Source organism: Macrobrachium nipponense, chromosome 8 (genome assembly GCF_015104395.2).
Source record: "Macrobrachium nipponense isolate FS-2020 chromosome 8, ASM1510439v2, whole genome shotgun sequence".
Taxonomy (NCBI): Eukaryota; Metazoa; Arthropoda; class Malacostraca; order Decapoda; family Palaemonidae; genus Macrobrachium; species Macrobrachium nipponense.
In genome coordinates, this window is record NC_087203.1 from 112,677,070 (window position 1) to 112,698,731 (window position 21,662).

Here is a 21,662-nt window from a genome sequence, read left to right on the forward strand (position 1 = left end):
GTCTTTGCCCACAAATAATTTAATAGATCAATGAAAACGTGTTTAGTATGTATATATATATATATATATATATATATATATATATATATATAATATATATATAATAATCATTTGTTTGCATATGAATGAATAGAAAAGAAATTAAAAATTTTATAATAGACAATTTATTTATGCTATAGATATATATATTATATATATATATATATATATATATATATATATATATATACACATAAACATATATACAATACTTGTATATATATATATGTGTATAATTTTTATTTTTTTTTAATTACTTGTTTATTTATTTATGTGCGAACGTATGCGCGCGTCCAAAAGATTGTTATAGTTGTGTATAAATTGAAAGATAATAAATTTGCATATATATATGTATGTATATATATATATATATATATATATATATATATATATATATATATATATATATATATATATATATATATATCTGCAAAAGGAATGGAAGTAAAAAATCACTAGCAACCGGATCCAATTTATTTACTTAATTTTTTTTATTTCTCTTTTTTTCTTTAACATATCCGTTCATATAACAAGAGACCCAATATTTACCTCACCAGAGTTTCCTTACAGAGAAATAGAAGAGGGGGAAGGGGGAAAAGCGATCAGATGAATGGGATGAGTGATTCACGGTTGCCAAGACTGGCGTCACAGCGATCGAGATCTTGAGAAAACAATAGAAGGAACTGGGAGGCGAATATTAAGAGACACCGATGCGCTTAAGCGGGTGATGTAGAGAGATAGGCAGCGATTAGTATTCGAACTGCACTTGCCTCCTATTTAGCCGGAGTAATTGCCACTACTACTCTCCCGTCAGGCCACGCGAGTCTCGGGGATTTAAAAAAAAAATTAGTGCGAAATATAATTTTTTTTTTTTTAGCAACATTTTCTTTGATTTTTTTCTATTTTTATTTTTATTATTATTTTTTTTTTTTGTCTGAGGAACCGGACATCTGCGCTGATTTTTTTTTTTATATTACAATTTTTTTTTTTTAAGAAATACTTAAGCACCAGATTACGCCTTGACTTAATAATAATTTCATCAGTGGACGTAATTGGAAATGATCATAATCGACTAGGTTTTTTTTTGAACTCCGTATTTAAAATTATTTTGTAACGGTTCCTTTCAATTCCGGTTATTTGGTATACTCTCTCTCTCTCTCTCTCTCTCTCTCTCTCTCTCTCTCTCTCTCTCTCTCTCTCTCTCTCCCGCATGGTGCTGCGGTTTTTGTGGCTTCTCCTATTTTTTGTATCCCCTTAATCACTGGTTTTGATCTGAATATAGACTTTAGACCTGGTTTTTTTTCATGCAATACTTTTACTTTCTAGAGTATATATTTTTTTTCCTTTTTTTTACCGTGCTGTTCCTACCGTATTTACTCTCATAAATGTACATTATTGCCAATTGGGGGTTTATTGTTTTGGTATTTGATTGTAATTTGCTAATTGTATCATTTTTCACGAAAACGAATTTGCAATATCTGATATTTTTCAGTTTTAAGTCATATATAGATGCATAATATTTTGCATAGAATATTAGTGTTATGAAATTTGAACTGTAAAATTTCTTAACATCCGATTTTGTATTTATTGTTGTAGGAGTTCCAAGGTCATGTTTATTGTCTTCTCTAAACTCACTTAACATTTTTTTTTTTAAGAAATTCTCCGTAATTTAGATCTCTTTTCGTTTATATGATCATGTTTATTTTTTATATACTTAATATCTTTTGTAAAGAGATTCCCCGTCATTGAGATGCCTCGATCTGGACTCCTCTTCCAGCCTCACTTTTTTTTTTTCAGTCGTTGCAACGCTAATGTGGTCCCTTTCATAAGAGCACGTACTTAGCGAACTTGCAAATGCGGCCACTCCTGCCTCCACCTTCCGCGTATTCCATTGGGGGTCCCCATTATAAATAAACGTGTCCGCTGCCGCCCCAATCATATCTTTTTCCGGACCACAAATTGTACCATTGCACACCCGCAAACTATCCCATTGTGGGGTCCCGAAGTGTTCCGTCGGTGGTCCGCAAACAGTGTTTTGTTGTTGAGCCCCACAGAGAGAGAGAGAGAGAGAGAGAGAGAGAGAGAGAGAGAGAGAGAGAGAGAGAGAGAGAGAAGGGTCTTCAGAACGCCGAAGTTCGTGTTCTTTGCAAAGTTCTGTTCATTGTTGCAGCAGTGAATGTTGCTCGCTGGGAACGATGTGCTGTTGAGAACGTCCATTGATAGCTCAAGTGATTTTTCTTTTTTGCAATTCGTGTTCCTCTTGTCACTTAACCACTTGCCAGTTATTATTTTGTACTGCTAACAAAGGATAGAAATAATTCTCTCTCTCTGTCTCTGTCTCTGTCTCATGATTGCCACTTATTAATATTTATATATAATATGAAGTATTGTCTTCCTCCTTTTCTTTCTCATCTGCATTGCTATTAGTGTTTTTATTATTTATTATTATTACTATATACACTTTTATCTCCTGTAACCTGCTGGTTTATCTTCTTTAAAGCTTTTCACACTATAGTTTTATATTTCAGTGGATACTATTCAACATCCATTCCGTTCCTGTTTACTCGTTCTGATATTCGTAATATGCAAACGTTCTTTTGGAAGGAGGCCAACGATTAAGCTAGCAACGTCCCACAGAATACACGAAATGATATAGTTATAAATCAATAGATTTATGATAACTAAAATAAATCACTTCATTGACGTTTTACCCTGGAGCTGGAAGCTATAGTGATGCCATTCCATACTCTCTTAAAATTACGAGAATCAACAGTAGTTTTTTTTTTTTTCCAACACCTTTGCTGTGAAGGTCATTAAGGGTATTTGATACTGGACATACAATGGGCCATCTTCCACGAAAAGGATATAGTTTTTTTGTTTGTTTTTTTCAACACCTTTGCTTTGAAGGTCACTAAGGGTATTTGGTACTCTTCGAAGTAAAGGATATGCTGTTTTCTTTTTTCTTTTTTTCTTTGAAGGATGGTAGTAGGAAATTTCCCTTTGAGTAAAGACGAGGAAAGGCGTCCCAGGAAATTAAAATCTGATGAAAGTCAGAATATTAACTGCTATTGTTATGAAAACTGAATTTATTGCTCCAAACTTCACTGTCCTTGAGATGATGATGATTCCAGGATTCCAGACAAGTACACATGAGAAAAAAATATCCCAGCAATTATACCGTTGATACCGTTAAATTGGAAATATACTATGCATTAAAGGTATTTATTTGTTTGTATATATATTTATTTATATAGCTATTGTGAAAGGTTAGTAAATGTCTTTCTTTAGAAAATGGAAGATATCAAAGAGATACCGAGATGGAAGATTTTATTTTATTTCATCTAAGATGAGGCTGAAACATTTGGGCTAGGTTTTACAACTGTGTTAATCTATTTAGGCCATTATGTGCTTCTACATGACATGGTTTCTGTTAATTACATGACAACTTTCACGAAGTGTATGCAATTCAGATGACGATAATAACACCATATGTTCGAAGCAGTATGTGTTATCATGTTATGCATAAGTCAGTGAGTCCCAAATATAATTTTAATTGTTCTCCCAAGGATGGACCGTGTTAACATTTCTTGCAAAGCAAGTTGCCACTTCATAAGATATTTTTCCTATAATTTATGGCAAGTTTGTTGCAATATCATCAATTGCTACCCAGTTGGCACGAGATTTCGCAACTTTTCTTGTAAGGGAAAATTGATATTCATGACATGCTTATTTATATGAGACCATAGTGAGAGGTGCCAAAGACATATCCTTCATATATAGATGAAATATTATTTAGTAGCAGATCGAATGCTTAAGAGAAAATAATAATATCAGGCAACCCGACAGACTCGAGGAGATCTGAATTCTGGAGCAGATCTTTCATGCTAATGATTATTACCACCTGACCTAGGCGAATCTTTGTTCTTGCGTTGGAGTCGCTTTCTGTATCTGATTATTCCATTTATGCTTTGTAACCAGTTAGTTGTTGTGAATATTTAGCTAATCTCGATTATCTAATTTATCTTGCGTGTTTTGCATCTTAAATATCGCGTGGACATTGAGCCAGATCTACAGTTTTGTAGGACTTCGAGTGTAATGTCAGTAGGGTCAGTGGACTGATAGATATATACTAGTAAGGTTTTTGGGAATATGGGGCCTAAGTAGCTGTAAGAGATAACTGTCAAAGTGCCCGAATCTCGTCAATGGAACCCTTAGTGTTTACCAGATGAACGACGATAATTAATGGTTTCCTTTAAACATACAAACATAAAGATAAAGTTTACTCTCGTATGGGACAGAGCACATGTTGACGCAGGGAGTTTCCCATTTTCTCTCTCTCTCTCTCTCTCTCTCTCTCTTGGAAAGGGTGTGGGTGCGTGACCAAAAGATGTAACATATGTTATTCTCTCCCAGTGTGTCAAGGTCACATTGATCCACCGACCCAAATTCGGACTGATCATTCAATACGCTTATTAAGCATAATTCAAATGCTCGCACGAGAGTTTTATAACTAATAACAATAATGGGTATGTCTATCCGGCTGTTGGCCGAAGCTTTTTTTTTTTTTTTTTTTAAACAAGGATAGTAATAAAGCTTATGATAGTTTTGTAATTATTCATAATATACTGGGTACAGCTATTCGGATAAATGGAATGAATAGATGAAGGACAATGGGGGAAAAGAAGTATATTCGGCTGGATGTACCTTCCGAGAAGATGGTAGAAGTAATATATGGAAAAATAACTGAAAGGACAGAAACAAATAAAAAAAAATGGGGGAGAAGGAGGGGGGTGGGGGGGACTCAGTACTCTATTCGGAAACATGCGCAGCTAAGACTCATCGTATCCTGGAACGCGCAATACGTCAATGGCTGTAGGTCACCGAAGAGGAAAACGAGTTATGGCTGAAAAGTTAAATCTCTCTTTCTCCTCATTATTCTTCCTCTTATCTCGTGATCGGTTCCTCCTTTCTGACGACGTATTTATGGGTCTCACAGAGCGTGACTACAATTACTGCCTTTATCAGTGTGGCTGCGGGAATGCTATTTTCACTATGAGCGTTTCGGCGGTGGTTCGCTGGATTATTATGGATTCCAGGACGAAATTGAGGCCTCTCTGCTCCCTCCCCCTCCCGCCCCGCCCCCCTCTCTCTCTCTCTTAGAATAACAAGCACATGTCTATAAATATGCAAATATAATTTTTTTCTTGCCAGCGATGTGCTTGATCCTAATATATATATATATATATATATATATACTATATATTATATATATATATATATATGCTCACTCACGTAGTTACATTTTTATTAGAAAAAACAAATACTAGATACATGATTAAATTTTATGATGTCTGAAGTCATCTTATTTCAAAAATTATCTGATGTTCTGTATACCCGAAAATAATGATTTTCGTTGTCCCTGTTGTTGTTGTTACTCCTTGATTAAAGAATGAACATGCCCCGGGGCATCCTGTATGGCTGACTTAACACCCCCTCCATTAATCTAGCCCTTATCATTGTAATTATCAAGTTCTAACATTTAGCTTTTAGGAACCACCATATACATCGGGTGGGCTTTAGATTGAATAAATCATGATGGAGGCCTTCATTTTTTGCGCCTGTCCTTTTACAGAGGGATTTACGAGGACCAGCGCTAATATATCGAGTTATTCGGTCGTGCCTGAAATATGACTTCATTAACTCGGTCCCCCCCCCCCCTCCCCTCAACCCCACAATATCCCTCGGCCATTCCTCCTTTGCAAGGCTTAAGACTCTAACTAATGGTAGGCCCCAAACGCATTCATCTGATATAATTATTACCAGTCATTACGCAACTGTAATTATGACTTTCGGGTCGGAATACGTATCCAAATCCTCGGCTTCGACCGGTGTGAATATTTTAGCCCCTTGGCAAGTAGAGTTCTTTGAGGTAAATAAAAGTGTTAATTTCAATTCATCATTGCACTTTTTTTCAGCTGAATAGTCCTGGCGATAAAGTACCGTAAAAATGTAGTGAAATCTTAAGGCTATTGCTACTAGGATAACAAGAACTAAGGAACGAGCCTTCTTTTTGTGGTGGTAACATAACATGTTATTTATGCACTTGTTGATATTTTCTTTTTATGCAATTGCAAAAGTCTCATCCAAATGTAGACTGCACATTGACTTCGATTCCCTTGGCATGAATATAGGTACGTAACCAACCTAATGCTCAGTTTTTTTAGACAAAAAAAAAATGATACAAATCCCGTTTTATGTTCTTCCAGTTAGGGAACCGAGTCGACACCGTTGTGGGGAATAAATGAGTATTTTTTTCTGAAAATCTTATTAAATAATGATGCTACATTGAGTTTTATTATCACTTCATATAGGGTGGTCACTACTCAGAGAACTGGATTCTGCAAAGAAGTTTCTTGTGTAAAAGTTTTGGAAAGTACTGACATGCCGTTCGTCTCATGCCAAGGTATTTTTGTTTTTTCTGTCATGGAGGTTCCAGTTTACCAGAATTATTTTTTCGTATATTATATTTGATATAGGATTTCAGAAATTTTATTTTATTTTGTTTTTTAGTGTACGGTGAATCTTGTTAGGTTCTGTTCAGAAAGTATTATCAGCTTTATTATTGGTTACAGGGTTTTCAGTCATTGCAAAGTACTCCGGTTTCCACGAGACCTCTGGTTTTAATAGGACAGTTCGGTTAATGTTTCGATGAAATGGCGAAGTACCAATCACTCAAGTCATTTTTTTGCTGCGTACCATAATAGATATGCCACATTAAGTGTAAACATAACGTCTTTAGATATGCGTACCCCTTGGAGGATCTCCTTGGAATCAGAGACGAGTCCTTTCAACACCAGTTTCCTAAGGTTGTGAGTCCTGCAGTTAATCTGGCTTTCCTCTCGTAACTCAGCTCATAGGTCCTAAACACCATGGACTCATAATCAGAAGTTTATTTCCTACGGGATTGGGTTTTCTGCATCCTTTAGGCTAGGATATGTCTCTGAATGTCTGTAGTTGTATTAGAAATGTTTGATGACGTTAGTATAGCATCAGTTGTAAATATTTTGTACCTTCCTACGAGTCTGTACGAAGTCTTTCTTCCACTCCTACTTTCCATGACGTCAAATTCTCCTGAAATGGTTTTCAACTCATACCGGCATATTAGGGATCCCTGTACTCTTAGAAGCTTCAAGGTATACTTGAGGTACGCACTGTGGTTGAAGGACAGATGGGGTGAATTTGCATGTTTGGTCACAGTGAAATGCATTTGTTAACTTCTTGGCATACTGTGGATACACGCTTTCTTGTGTACTTTGTACAGTCTTTTATTTTACCTATCATACGTTATTTTTCCTTATAGCCCCTGCAATGTTTGGAAACATATTTTATATTGCGGATTGAATTTTCTTCTAAATTGTTGACAGCAGTCATTCTTCTTGAGTCAGATTACGATCAGGACATCACAGTCAAATATTTCATTTTCATTTGTTAAGAGCTGCGTTTCAAGAAGTCGGGTTATTTGAGCCCAGGAACATTTTTTAAACCTTTCAGTAGTAAATTCACCGTCACCAGAATAACAATCTATCATCTGTGGTATTAAGTGTAAATCGTGTTTATTCCGATGATTACCTTCATGTAATTATGTAATAAGTCGGCAAACTCGGTTACTCCAATACGCTCGATTATCAATTTGTGAATTTCCTTTTGAATATAAAATGTTATATATATATATATATATATATATATATATATATATATATATATATATATATATATATATAGCGCCTCAGTGGCGTGATTGGTATGGTCTTGGCGTGCCGCCTTGGATGCCGCGAGTTCGATTCTCGGGCATTCCATTGAGGGGTCAGAGATGTGTATTTCTGGCGATAGAAGTTCACTCTCGACGTGGTTCAAAAGTCACGCAAAGCCGTTGGTCCCGTTGCTGAATAACCACTGGTTCCGTGCAACGTAAAAACACCATACAAACAAACAAACAAACAAACAAAATATAAAACGTTATATAAGACATGACACCGAAGGAAACAAATGCAGCATTCCACCATTTTTCGCTGAGAGACGTCGGTTAAAGAACTCTGTACCCAGAATTAACCCGACTCTATTTTATGCAAACATGAGTACGTCGGAAGTGTTTGTTCAACTGTGGAATGCCAATTAACGTGAGGCAAATGTACTGCAAACGTACCTACCTGGGGAGAATAACTATGCAAGCGTGGATATTTTGTTCTGCGCGAGAGTTATGTGGAAATGGAATACGCCTAATACGCGTCATAAATAACTTTTGATAACAGTCAGGCATATATAGCCTTTTATTGCACGATCTTCAGAAGATGGCTTTACGTTCTTACTCATGGCAATTTCTGAGTTCACATTCTGCCGAGGACAGTACATTGTGATGTTCTTTTGACTTGCTACATGTGTTAATAACGTATTTTATGAGCAGAAATATTTGTTGGAATCTTTATGTTTATGAAATCCAGAACGTTCTTTAAAGAAGGAGTACACTTGAATGATTATACCAGTGAAAGGTTTCCAGATGGTGGAAGCTTCTTATTGGTCAACTAACACAAGTTAATAGACTCTTCGGCCAGTGAACATTTGAGAATTTTATGCGACATTTCAGACTTAGGCGTATGGTAATGTAGTCCTATGGTAATATGAAGATTCAAGCCAAAATTCAAGTACTCATTTTCGAACTTGAATTTAAAAGGGACAGTCTGAAATGTTGACAGTTTTCGAAAATCAATGACTTTTAAACCGTTAAATAGACAAAGGTGGTTAGGAAATTCAATGATTTTAAGTTTGTGCAAAGATATTTAAACCAGTTGAGGAAACTCAAAGAATATTGCCAGTGAGATTTGAAAGACTTCCTTATCACTGACAATTCTAAATCCTCGTATTACAACAGGGAAAGTGAGAAGACTATTGAACTGCAGACTTTCTAGAGCAGATAAACTAGTGAAAAATCGTAGCGAATCCTCAGTTTCAAGTATAGTTAAGCTAATAAAATTCCGAAAGTTTAAGCTATCTAAAATTCAAGAGCTCTTAAGTTACGGAAGAAAAAAAATTTCTCGAAGCGAGACTTTTAAGTAATATGGAATTATTGTGGCATTCAACGTTAGAAAAATTGCTTGTTAAAAGTTCAAAAGAGAATGATTGCGTAGGATCACTGGTCAGGAAATGGCTTCCCTCACTTGATGAGGAGAAACTGCTCTAGGAAATTCCCTACCTCCAATTTTTGTTTTTTCCTTTTTCATCTTCCGGTTCTTGGACTGAAGATATATATTTCTCACTGGATCGATTCAGATGTTAGGGACATTATAGGAAAATGCAAACGCAAGTAAACACAGACAGACAAAATACCCCCGAGAGAAAATGAGCTTGAGAAGAAAGTAGTATCATCAACTGATGTCACTTATAGATTAGGTCCATCTTTGATTTAAATTAATTGCTGCTCTCGACGTACTGCTATAAATTTCCATATCATATAGTTTTTTTTATGGGGGTGGTGGCCGGGGGCGGTGGGGGAAGTAATCCTATCAAGAATTATCCGAGCACGAAATATTTACCACTTGGCTCTTTTCATGACATTCTAAACGCTTCATCATCATGTTTCAAAAGATTAGTCGGGTATCAGAAATATATAATATATATATATATCTATATATTCTATATATATATATATATATATATATATATATATATATATATATATATATTCTTACATAATACAACGGTTAAACAGTTGCAATCTTTAATGTGGTCTTATCCTGATATATATATATATATATATATATATATATATATATATATATATATATATATATATATATATATATCTATATATAGATATATATATATATATATATATATATATATATACATATATATATATGTGTGTGTGTGTGTGTGTGTGTGTATATCGAAATTTGAGTAATTATAATACTAATTCATGATTACTGTTATTCGAAAAATCAGCTTTTCTATGCAACAGGCCAAAAGCTAGGAAATGATGTATCCTTCTCCAGCATGATATGGCAACCTCGTGAGGGAAAAAATTAGCAATAAGAATGGTGTAGAAGTCAATGAATAAATATATCACAGTGTTCTAGAGTATCGTCAAGCAGGGGAATTGGAACCCGTGGCTGTGTATGGCCGCGGTACAGAAAACCGAACAACAGTGAATGGAGCACATCGGTTATGTGGTCAACTAGCTCTTGAAGGCAATTGAATGTGACATAGTAGTTATGGGAGAGAAAAATGAATTGAAAAGCGACATCGAAATCACAGGTTTATTAACTTTCACACAATAAATGCAGGAAGAGGTGCCCCGCAGGGGACACTTGTAGAGGTGCCCCAGTGGGTACTTGGTAGTAGAGGGGTGGGGGGAACTTTTTGAGTTCATTGGAGAGACTTTTCAATGAAAAGGAAGAGAAGCAAGAGATGAGGTTTTGATTCAGTCCTCCCATAGAGTACCAGAAAACAAAAAAGTATAAAAAGACCAACATTAAAGCTGCATTCAGATAACCTCATATCATCCAAGTTGGTAGATGAAGGCAGAGTAATATGAGAGGCACAGACAAAAATGAAGAAATACGGATGGCTACATCATTGGTAGAAGCACAAATAAGAGAGAAATGAGAAAGATGGGCATTATTATGAATAAATGGCAAATGGAAGAACAACCCCAAGAAGAACTCGAATAGAAACAGGGTCGAGGGCAGATGTCTCGCCATGAGCAACCACTGAGATGGGGAAATGGGTGGAAACTGTCATGGGGGCATTGCATTTGATTCAAGATCGACGATCTCCCTTCAGAACAGCTCATAAGGTCAGAGTTGATGAATGACGAAAGGGTCATTTCCTTGCGAAAGGCAGTAGCTGGGCGGAACATAAACGTCCACTTGCGGGTAAATGCGAAGATGATATGATGTAAGTAGGAGGTCGCTGGTAACGGGGAGGACAAGTCTTGTTGAGAGAAAAGAGCACTGAGGCACAGATAGATCGGGTAGGGGTGGGAGGGCGGGGTGCATAGAATTGTTCCCATCACCAGCAACTGACAATATGTTAAGGATATAAAGAGAAATCAGATTTTACAGAGGACGAAAGCCATAAGAAAGTCTTACTAGCAGCCGTATGGAAGACTGTTGAGTGTGTTTGAGGTAGCATGAGCTACAACAAGCGATTTTATCCATAGTTCGTTGTAGACGTGTTACAGGAGAAGTCACTAGTCGATCTTGCCTTACGAAAGCCACACCGGTGAACCGACAGAAGACTCTTGGCTGCACTTGCAGTGCCGTTACAGCAATCTCATAAACAAAGTATAATTGAAAGGGGAGAATGGTGAGAGCCCCAACTGCTTTTAAGATTTAACCGAGAAACATGAATACAGGTTTACAGTTGAATCCTCGCCAAGGAAGGAAGGTAGCCTTGAGGTCTCAAAGTAATATCTTTAGACGTCTGGATGGATACTGACTTGATGCTGTCTTCGTGGCTATCTTTATTCTTTCTATGCTAGTTTACATTGAAAAGGTTCTGAACTGTTTTATCTTAACCAAAATTTCAAACAAATCTTGGAATTAGCAATGCAGCATCGTGCATTTTAAAAACTAAAACAGTTGACTTAAATATTCTTTGTAGAGAAGGGAACAAAAAATTATATTCAACAAAGTTTGTAGGTCGTATTTCCTTGTTATTTTTAGGAAAAATAAACTGCTTCTTCCTTGTCATTAAAAAAAATACTTTCTTAAATTATAACCTAGAAATGAAAGAATTAACTTCTTTATCTTTAAGATAAGTCAGTACAGATACCTTAAGTATATTTTTATTAGTGGTCTTGTGAAATAATTCTTTTGTTTAAAGAGTTATCATTCGGTTAACGAATAAGTGACCATCAGTTTACAATTTAATGATGGAGACTCCTAACTATTTCTCGAATTTGGATGACCACGATGTATGGTAGAAGTTTAGTAAGGATGCGAATATTTTGCAATTAAGGAAACCAGTGAATAAGGTTGTATTTTTCTTCAACATATGTAGAGATATTAAGTAAGACGAATAAGATACCTGTTACAATTTAAAAGCATTACTATATATAGCCTAGTATTAATTGTCCATTTTGTACTGAATATTTTAATGCTTGGTTCGATGAAATTTGTTGAGATCCCTATTTTTGTACAGTATGTGTAGTCTTTTTTTTTTTTTTTTTTTTTTTAGCATTTAATGTATCTGTCAAAGCAGAAACTAACGGCTGGCTGAATTTTCATTTTCGTACCAATGGCGTCTAATGAGCGCCTTGGTGGCGTGGTCGGTTTGGTGTTGGTTTGCCACTTCAGTGGTCGGGAGTTTGATTCTCGGGCATTCCATTGAGTTGTCAGAGATGTGCATATCTGGTGATAGACGTTCACTCTCGACGTGGTTCGGAAGTCACGTAAAGCCATTGGTCCCGTTGCTGAATAATCACTGGTTCCATGCAATGTAAGAATACCATACAAACAAACCAATGGCGTCAAACGTAACGATATTTTAAGATAGGAGACCTGCCATGAATATGTGGATGATGGTGAAAGTTTTTGATCGGCATTAATATCAAGGAGGGGGCCGGGGGGGTGGGCCAGGTGATTGACGTTGCAGCATCGCATGCAAGAAGAGGAAGGGGCTTTCGGTGGGTCACCTGCCGTCTGATTGACTGGCAGCTGGAGCTTTAGGGGAATACCACTTAGCTGTTCATTTCCGATTAGCATTTTTGCATCCGCTAAATGGGGGTTTCCCAGGAAGCCCTTCCCCCGCCTAAAGATTAAATGACGAGCGAATTGCTGGACTCGTATTGCAGACGGTCAGTGACTTCGATGGTGTTAACTAAATCGAAGATATCTCTTTGAAAAAACAAAATCTGTATGTGCCTATTTAGAGTGATTGAGAAACAATTTGGCTTGTTGAAGTTCCAGAAGCGTTGAATCTGAAACCCAGTCAGTTACGTATTATTGCTATCATTATTACTCGTCATTGAGAATACAATTTTTGTCACTCAAGCAGTCAGTTGTGGTTTCACCATCTTCTGTCTCCTTCATTGTCAAGACCCTGAACCACTCACTGGTGGTGGTTGATTTTCTGGCCCTACCCAGCACTTACCCAAACCGGCCCCATGTGTGTGTGTGTGTATGTGTGCCCAAGCTCACTTCTCAACCTCCCACATCCCAACACCCTCCCCTCCGTCGGGTATATCCTGAAGAGCTCCCCCCCCACCATTCCCCTTCACCGGATCACATCCAGTATTCGTTTGAAAGAATTGGGGGAGGTACTTGAAGGAATGGTTGAGGTACCTCCCTCCCTGGCCACTCAGCTCCCAAAGTTGTCTTCTCCAATCACACCTGGGCTCTTACTTATCATCTCCTTTGATCGACCCACCAGTGAGAGAAACCCAAAGATAAAAAATTGAAACGTGAACGAATTTCAGGGCCAAAGAAGCGAAGAATGGCATCAAAGGGGAACATAACAATTAGATATATGAAAGGAAGAGAGAGAGAGAGAGAGAGAGAGAGAGAGAGAGAGAGAGAGAGAGAGAGAGAGAGAGAGAGAGAGAGATCATGCGGATTGTGTATAGCTATCAGGGCAATATGTCTTCTTGTACCTACTTCGTTTTAGCTTGCATATAAGATAGGGGTCTTCCATATTTATGGCCGAGAGAGAGAGAGAGAGAAAGAGAGGGACAGACAAAGACATACAGACAGACTGGCAGACAGAGAGAAAGAAAGAAAGAAAGAAAGAAAGAAAGAAAGAAGGGTGTGCCAGGTGAGGTTACATGTCTGGCAATATTGAAAGAATAGTAAATCTTGTCGTCACACTCGGAGGAGTTACCTGGGTCCGACCATCTTAGTCCTCCAACGCCTCCGTCATCGTTGCGACACGAAGACTTCGAATTCCTCTGTTCCTTTCTCTAAATCCCTTCGCCCCTTTGCTTGTTAACTGTTGAGCTTTTATCTCTTTTAAGGCATCGTTGTTTAACGAGTGAATTCTTCAGAGGGCTCGAACGAATTCAGTACTCGTGCTGTTTTGCATCTGATGAATTCGCGTGGCAGAAATTTTTTTTTATTGAATAACAATTATATTTTGAAAAATGATGAGCTTATGGTGAGTAATTTCTTTAATGAAAATATCCTCATTGTATGATATATATCTCGTCAAAGAGTAGAGTTTATTATCTGTTTTTAGCTAACGAATATCTTAAAACTTTTGTTTTAAGAACGAGCAGGCACTCGTACTCCCAGTGTTAGAGACTTCTGGAAAGTACCGGGGAATCCCTCGCACACACATATACACACATATGTGTGTGTGTGTATGTGTATGTATTAAAAAAATATATATATATATATATATATATAATATATATTATATATATATATTATATATATATATATATATATAAAAGCAAAAATCTCCGTTATTCTCATGCCTGTTGAAATATATTCGCACGTTCCCAGTATGGGACAATAACATATGGCTGCCTTGTCAACCATTTGTTCTTTTCATTAAAATTCATGTTAGACTAAAAAATGATAGCTGACGATGCTGATAAGGTTTGTTTTATCTGCGCCATGGTCATTGAAGAAAGGTGAAGAGACCTGATTGCCTTGGGAACATTGCGTTAGTTCATGTTTATATCCACTGATTAAAGAGTTTATATCCACTGATTAAAGAGTAACGATCTACATTGTTAATGTATTTTGAAGTCAGCAGTGACAAATCTTGGGAATTTTTACTGCTGGGGAGTAGAATGCTGATAAAGAGGAGAGCTCTAGTTACTACGTTGCACTCCCAAGAGATCTCTCGAAAGCGTTAATCATTATGAAATAGATGGCTGACATCACCACTGAGACATTGTTGGGTGGTCATGTCATAGATTTAAGAGACTGTTCGCCGACGGGCCTTCGGTGTAATCTTCTACTGAGGGGCCTGTTGAATTGGTTGCTTCGGTGAATCGTCCTTTGACCATTGGTATAATGGTGAATGAAATCAGCCTGTGAACCTCTCTCTCTCTCTCTCTCTCTCTCTCTCTCTCTCTCTCTCTCCAGTGTGATGCGCGCTGCAGCCTTGAATTCGGTAGTCAGTAGGTTCTGATAGTGAAACTGGCACGAGCAAGGGATTGGAAGAAAAAATGGAGAACGTTGTGAGGATATTAGATGAAGCATTAGAGAGAGAGAGAGAGAGAGAGAGAGAGAGAGAGAGAGAGAGAGAGAGAGAGAGAGATTCAGGAAAGCGATAATTAGGGGAGAGACCATGAAGTGGGGAAAAATGATTTATTGCGCGACATCAAGGATCATGGGCTTAATCGCTCCGTATGGGCCATTTTCCTATTTAAGTGGCAGCAAAAAAGAGCCTTACCTGAGGAGGACTGCGAGTGATCTGAATCGTTACTCCCCCTTCACTATTTACGGTTCACTTGTCAGCCATCGCCTAATTTGTCCGATTCTTTTTCGGTGGGATGCTCGTATTTCATTTTAATCCTCATTTCAAATTGGCTGTGTCTTGCATTCACGCAGGGGCAGAGATTCCTGCCGCTTGCGACGGAATGCGCCTCGCAAGCAACTGCCATTTATTGGCTCGAAAGATAAGGGCAAGCGACGATTAGGCAACCACCGCCGGATCCTGCCGAGAGGTCTCAAGCATGCTTGCCAACCCGCTTACTGTCCATTGGTCTTGGAATCGCTGCAGACGCCATCGCAAGAGGTGGAGTGGAATGGGGAGGTGCAAAGTGGGGAGGGATTGTTCAAGTAAAGGGGGGGGAGGGGTGTTGGTTGATTCAAGGGGTACACATGGGGGTCTGGCGAGGTGCATTTAGGGCCCAGTGCAGTGCTCAGGTGTTTTCGGGCGGTTGCTGAGTTCCAGCCTCTTCGGCTCTTTCGTGCGTCTCAGGATTATCTCGTGGGGAAGTGGATATCTCGCTCTCTTCTTTTTCTCTTTCAGGTATAAGTTTTCCCGCGCTGGACCGGAGGTGAGTACGGTGCTTTGGCGTGTTCTTGGAAGTAGTAAGAAGTGCTGACATAGATATTCTGTTGCTGTCAGTAGGTGACAAGAATCCCGAGTGAGCTCAATGCGTTTGTGGACTTCATCACTCCATGTGACAAGAAGTGCAGTAGTGCAGTACATGCGACTTCGACGAGGCCTGTTAAGTGATGGTGGCAGTGGAATACGTTTGTTTTTATAAAAGTCCATCATTTTGTTGCAGAGCATTTTGTTGGTTTTTTAAAAATAGATAATAGAAATGACCAATTCTGACACGTGAACGTCAACTTGGGTCACAAGGCGCAAGCACCCGCGAGTTGGCCTCCGGTCAAATGAAAGCAGCATCGTTATAATTTGCGATTCGGCTGACAATGTGAAAATAGTACTTGTTGGCCCTTCTCTACTTCAATAAGAAGTTTGTGCCTTTATGTTATTATTAAGGGACTCTACGCATGCATGCGAACTCGGGAATTGGGCAGCGCTTGTGTCAAAGAGAGGGAATCCCAACGGAGTGATAGATAGTGATCTCAAGTGGAGCGTTTGTTGTTGGCTAACAAGTGATGTTTTCATATTTCCCTCGTTTTTTTTTTTAGTGAAATGAAGTGCTTGAAAGCTATAAAAGGTTATTGTTTGTGTTAATCGACGTGTGCTTTTGGGAAATCTTTCAAATCTCAGCGGATGGGATTACTTCTATGTTTTATAAACATTTTTAATAAGCCACGAATGAAATAGAATGTAAATGAATGGATATGTGGGTTCTTATCAAATACTGTGAGACAAAAGGTTTCATTAGTTGAAGTATTCATTCTAATGGTGATATACAACTAGGGATTAATGGACTAATTATAATGAAGTTTTTTTTTCTGCGCTTTTCCCGTTACAACCAAGAGCATCGGAAGAGAAGACTCGTGATTTGCTCAGCGTAACTTTCGTTTTCATCCTGTAGTGTCTGGCATCGTTCGTGTAAGGTTTTATTTATTTATTTGTTATTTTATGACAGACATTACAGATACATCATAAATGTGAGATTGTGCAAAACCCACGAGGGATTTCTTCTCTTGCAGCTGCGTCCAGCTCAGCGCAGCGATGCTGCAGCAATGCAGTGTGGTTCCTCCTGGAGTGTAATTGGCGACTGCATCGCATGCCGAGTTGGAGCCGTTAATGTTTGAGTGTGTGAGTGCGTGTGTGCGCCCAGTGAACAGAGAGAGAGAGAGAGAGAAGAGAGAGAGAGAGAGAGAGAGAGAGAGAGTGCGTATGTGCGTTAGGAGAGGATGCATTCGAGTGGTGGAAAAATAAAAGTAATAGAAAAAAAAAAGTTGCAAGTGTCCTTGGGGGCGGGGTTGGGGGTTGGGGGGTGTTCCAATAACATTAAAGACATTTTTCTTTATGGACTTTACCTTCGTCAATCATGGTTTTTTTTTAAGGGGGGAGAAGAGGGAAGGGGTGGGGGGTCTGATGGACTGAGGGGGACCGGTGATATTTATACTCGGAGACTCATTGGTGACTTACAAACAACTCCTTTGTCGGGAGTTGTAACTTACACACATAAGCAAGGTTTATAATACCCCTTGGGAGGATAGGGGCTTTATTCCGGCTCCCTGTGGGGGGTTGTTAGACTTTTGAGTTATAGCTTCTGGTTGCATTATTCAAGTCTGCATTCAACTTGAGGAGGAGGAATGGAGAAGGGCGGGGGATGGAGAGGAAGGTTGCAGAGGAGCATCTCGAGGTGTATTTATGCATGCGATCTATCCCTTATGGGAGAATTTGCCTCTGGAGGCTCTTGTTGTATCCCGTCATATTTTACAACTGCCTAGACGGGTTGAATAGTGAATTCTCCGAGGCTGAATTGTCATCACCTCATTATGAATAATTTGGTTTCGTAAAGGAGAGAAAGGGAAAAGGACCTATTTTTTGTGAAGAACTATTTGATTGGATAAGTACGCTCAAGACTGAAAACGCGCAGTGGACAGCGGCAAAAAAAAAAAAACAATAGCGTAAATTTATGAATACTTATCAAGAAGACAACGATGCATGCGAATGAATTCTCAGTTCCGATTAACGACTAGGATATTGATTTTGATTTGCAAGTAAATTTGCCACTTTGTATGCTGTTGGAAAATGTATGCCGGTAGCCAGACCCAAGCATGCGGAGTATAGTGTTACCGAAAGGCGTCATGTTATATGCGTGTAAATGCTAGCTTACGCAGGTGATCGAGTGTCCCTATTTGTTAAATCGCGAGCTGCGAATTTATTGATATTTTAAAATTGTGTATTTAACCAAATTACGGCTTCATCACTGATTTGCTTTACCTGTATATATATAAAATAATGGCGTTTATTTTTTGTTTGTCAGAAGATGATGCTGTGACTTCAATGGATTACGCTCAAGGTTATTCTTAAACTTGAGGTTTTCGGCTGAACTGCTTAATTGCTATTTTTCGTGGTAACTAATTTGTGGCGTTTGAAATGAAAGTACTTCTTTAATTCCCACACCGCCCCCCTTATGTATGGTTATTTAATAATATTACATTACATACAATACAGATAATATATTAATATTATGAATATCTTAATATATATATAAATAATTATATTATATGGTATATAATATAACATAATATAATAATATATTATAATATATCACTATATAATATATATATATATATGTATATATATATATATATCATGTATTATTATCAGATTATTCTTATGTGGTATCAATTATTATATATATATATATTATAATCTATATATATATATAATATATAATATATTATAATATATATTATATATATAGATTTATATTTTTTTTTTTTCTGGAAGTTGCAAAATTATGAGTACAGTGAGGCTGCTGTTTAGTAACACACTTTGCTTATAAATTTTGTACTTTTAAATATCGCGTTTCGCAGCGCTGTCTTATGTACATATCCTTGGATTTAAAATGACCGCTAATACTAAGACTACTACTACCACAGTTATTATTATATATCCTATGATTATTGTCATTATTATCATTATTAATATTATATCCTTAGAAATCTAGGATGTAAATATTATTGATATTTATATCTTTTTTTATGGGTACCACATTATGTGCTATAATTTTTTTTTCTCCGTTTATCAGGAAGAAAGTTGAATCAAGTTCATAAATTTCTTCGCGACTGTTATATGGAACTAATTCTTACAGAAAGAAATTCTCTACATTCAGTAGCGATCGAAAGTTGAATTAATTGCCTTATCTAAGGTAAAATTTAGATCCGTAACAATAGAAACATTTAGTAGAAAATAAAAAATGTTTGTTTTTATTTTCGTTAGTAGTAATAATGGTTCTTTTATTTCTATACCTTTCTTTGTTCCTTTTATCTGATTTAAATAATAATAATAATAATAAATATTATTATTATTATTATTATTATTATTATTATTATTATTATTATTATTATTATTATTATTATTATTGTTGTTGTTGTTGTTGTTGTTGGAATTCTGATATCTAGTTGATCATTATCGCTCTCACCCCAAATAGTTTATATATTACGACGAGAATTCTTGTATAAATAGTGATCAGGGTTTATTTGTCATTTTCTTTTCTGAATGAGTATTGAGAAAATTACCATAAACTTCGTTGTTTTACTATTATATGAATTTTCTTCAGCTGGTGTTATGTTTCATTATTATCTCTTGAAGCTTCAGATAATTTTAAAGGCGTTGTTTTAAAAAGCTAGACAACAGGTCATATATTATCTTTTATAACTTTTGTTTAAGATTTTCAGTTTGAAAATAAATTATAATTGCCGAAGCTATCTGTCAAAGTATTCGTAAATAAGTAAAGTTTGCCTTTCCCCATGTATATACTTTGTTCATCGGGAAACTTTTAGTCTTGCGATAAATATAATTATTGTTACTTCCATGCTCAGAATAATTTCCTTTAATTGTGACACACACATTATACATATATTATATTTTTTCATATATAAATTATGTGTATATATATATATATATATATATATATATATATATATATATATATATATATCACATATATTTTATTCAAAATTGTAAAGTTTGTGTGCTTGTATACATTTATTGTTATTGGAATAATATTTCCCTTTTGAATATTAATCATGTACCAACACTCACAAAGATGGTTTCCTTGTAAATCATTGGAAGTTAGTTGGTATTTTTTTTATTATGTTAATCATGAAAAACGCTAAGTATGGATGAAGGTTGTAAAAAACGTTTTTTATTGAAAATAAACTAATAATAGTTATCAGATAATTCTTTTATTATTATTATTTAATTATTATTATAGTATTATTATTATTATTATTATTTTATTATTATTATTATTATTATTATTATTATTATTATTATTATTATTGCATCTATAAAATACGTTTTGCACGCTTGATATAAGAAATGCAGCCTCCAGTATTCTATAAGGAAAAAAATTAAGGCAAACCCACAATGGTGTCTGTTGATGCATAAAGAATATTTTTAAAAATACACCAGTAACCAATATTCATAGAAATATGAGCATAAATTAGTGGAACAAGTGAAATTAGTTTTGATGTGTGAATGAAAAACAATGAAATGGGATTCATAAAATATTGGATAAAATTATATCATTAAAACAATTTATTGCAGTGATCTTTCTGCAACGGCCCAAGTGCATTTACCGATGCTGAAGCGCACAAGCAGTCTAAGTCAGTGTCAGTGACCCGAGTCCATATTCTCAAAACCTCCTCCATAACGTTTCCCGTTTCAATTTGTTTTTGGGGAATTATAAAATATAATAATTAAAGCATTATATATATTTTGCATTCGTGTAATATCAGAGAGTAAATTGATTAATGTATTACATATATGTATTCTTGGAATCATCGAGAAATAAATTAATCAAGGTATTATATATTCATATTTGGGGAATTGTTGCATTGATTAAAGTGCTAAATTATTTTCGCATCTTTGGCGTGTTTCTTCATAGACGTAAGATGCTCATGAATTACTTACAATTTTGAATTATCGACTGTCTGCATGGAGGGTGCTTGTGCCGTGATTACATATGTACCGTAAACACCGTCATACCTTGTCGCATGGAGTTCGATTAGCGCGTTTGGGCATAAATTCGCAGCGTCCTCAAGGCATTCGAAACTTTGCGCTTTCCTTCCTGAAGTTTCGACGCCGTTCATGTTCACGTAATAGAAAAACAAGTCTTCGGGTTTCGTTTGTATCCGTTAGTTTTACTGGATGTATTTATGCAGAGGAATATGAACGCTGAGTGTTTGTGCATACATATATGGTATATATATATATATATCTATATATATATAATATATATATATATGTGTGTGTTGTGTGTGTGTGTGTGTGTTTGTCTATATATATATATATATATATATATATATGCTCTTGTCCGTGTGTGTGTGGTGTATCTATCTATATATATATAATATATCTATATATATATATATATATATATATATCTATATATATCTATATATGTTCTGTGTGTGTGGTGTGTATCTATCTCTATGATCTATTTCCAATATATATATCTATACTATATATCTATATATATAATTATCCAATATTATATATAT

At 36.2% G+C, this 21,662-nt stretch overlaps 1 protein-coding gene across 4 annotated transcripts in view; it reads left to right on the forward strand.

Moving 5' to 3' along the window:
* The window catches only part of LOC135222961 (homeotic protein ultrabithorax-like), a 1,489,261-nt gene that overhangs the window by 409,784 nt on the left and 1,057,815 nt on the right, over positions 1–21,662 (forward strand). For 2 of the 4 annotated variants that reach the window (XM_064261435.1, XM_064261440.1), the window contains exon 1: positions 15,917–16,048. The exons of the other annotated variants lie outside the window; for them this stretch is intronic. The gene's annotated coding sequence lies outside the window, so the exon portion shown is untranslated. Of the gene's footprint in view, positions 1–15,916; positions 16,049–21,662 lie in introns of those variants that run through there. 4 annotated transcript variants of the gene reach the window in all.